Consider the following 2199-nt stretch of genomic DNA (forward strand, 5'->3'; position numbering starts at 1 on the left):
GACCTGTCTTAACATCCTTGGACAAAGACAAGTGACTCATACCAGTGGGAGATGATTTATAAACAAATTTATCAAGTATAGGACTTACCTTGGCCTGCTCTTGAAAAATCGGTTTGTCTGATTTTTCTTTGTGTCTGGCCAACGTGTCTTGGCTGAAAAATTTCTTTCTCTCCATGGTCTTTGGGAACTCATAAGGTTGGGATTTATCATATAAAACCGTGGGCATCTGGCTTGGCCGAATCTGGTCTTGATAGATCAAGCTTCTATGGCCTTGTTGTGGCACAACTTTCTTTGCCTCTTTGGACACACCATTTGAAAATCTCCTTGGGTATTTTCTTCTGGTTTCTTGCGTGGGAAGTGTAGTCACATACTTCCTGATCATAACATCTTTAAGATCTTTCCAGTTGGTGACAACTTCTTCTGGACTTTTACCATGTGTCTTATCTACTCTTTTCCACCATGAGTAAGCTTTTCTGGAAAGTTGCTTGATGGCATGAGCTATCCTCTCCTTCTTTGGCACACCATAGTATGTAAACCAATCATCCATGGTTCTTTCCCATGATAGATAGTCATCTGGCCAGCTACTTCCTGAAAAAGAATAAATTTTAACATTATTAGCAGATTTATAATCATGATAAGAATGATTTAAGTATTCATGAGTATGAGAAGTTTGGTGTTTGGTGATCCATGAAGGATCTGGTGGCTTGGGCTCAACATAGCCAGCACCTAGTGCATCTCCAAATCTTCTTTCTCCTTGCTGTGGTCGTTGGCCTTGTGCCTTGTTTCTTTTTTCCAGCTGAGAAATCTGATCTTGTACACCCTTCATAGCAGCCAATAGCTGTTTTTGAGAGGCCAATAAGGCTTGGCTTTGTGCTAATACTTCCATTTCTTCCTGCAAGTAATCACAAAGATCAAGTGAAGAATAGGGAATTTATGGTCGGATCAGAATAAGAACCAAAATGCAAGCTAATTAAAACTAAACCGAGAAAATATGCAATGTTGAACCGAAATGAAATAAATTATGCAAAATGATTTTTCTTTTGGTTTTCTTAATGCAAATCTCGAAATGGACAAGTAGAAATGGTATGAAACAATAACTAGGATGATTTCTTTTGGCTTTTGAATTTATGAATGCAAATGAAAAGGAATCAAATTCAAAACATAAATTTTTATGGGATTTTCTTTTATGGAAACTAATGAATGCAAACACTTTCTTTTGGGATTTTCTATTTTTTAAATGAATCAAACAAAACTTTTTCTTGTCTTTTTCGTGGCTTTAAAGTATGATGAACAGAAAGAACAAAAAATATGTAGAAACAAAACTTGAAACAAAAAGAAACAGTTTTTATGGATTTTCGGTTTATGAATGGAAAAACAAATGCAAGCAAGTATGAATGATTTTTTTTTTTTTAAATGCAAATAACAAACTTATGAAACAAATATGGTATGCACGAAATTAATAAAATGTTATGCCCTTTTTTTTTTAACTTTTCAATGCAAGAATAATATATGGAAATGCAGATTTTTTTTTTTTTTAAATGCAAATAACAAACTTATGAAACAAATATGGTATGCACGAAATTAATAAAATGTTATGCCCTTTTTTTTTTAACTTTTCAATGCAAGAATAATATATGGAAATGCAGATTTTTTTTTTTTTTTTAAATGAATGCACAAAATCTAAAAATGGAAAGTGGAGCTGGGGAATGAATGCAAACACGTTTTTCTTTTCTTTTTGTGGATGAAATGAATCAAACTAGACAACAGGTCGTCTCCTATATCAACTCTTTATGGGTTTTCAATTTATGATGAACAAAGAACACAAAAATGCAAAAACAGTTTTTTTTTTTTTATTTATAAATGGAAAAACAAATGCAAACAAGATGAATGATGCAAGGATAGAATGGACCTGATTCAGGAGCTTAAGCTCTGATACCAAATGTTGCAGGCTGGAAATCAGGGATGACAAAATGGTTGATGGAAGCTTGATGGACCGACCAAAGATATGATCGGATGGGCGATAGGATGGAATGCAAGTTATGATCCTGAAAACAAATGCAAAAACAAATGAGATATGATTTCTAATATGATAAAACAAGATAAATAAAGATAGATAGGATGGAATTAGGCTGCTGGTCGTGTGACACTCTCAGCCTAATCAGTTGATGATTGAAGTGGATTGAGATGGTGCTTTGCTTG

The sequence above is a fragment of the Brassica oleracea genome, chromosome C4 (assembly GCF_000695525.1).
Source record: "Brassica oleracea var. oleracea cultivar TO1000 chromosome C4, BOL, whole genome shotgun sequence".
NCBI classification, from domain to species: Eukaryota; Viridiplantae; Streptophyta; class Magnoliopsida; order Brassicales; family Brassicaceae; genus Brassica; species Brassica oleracea.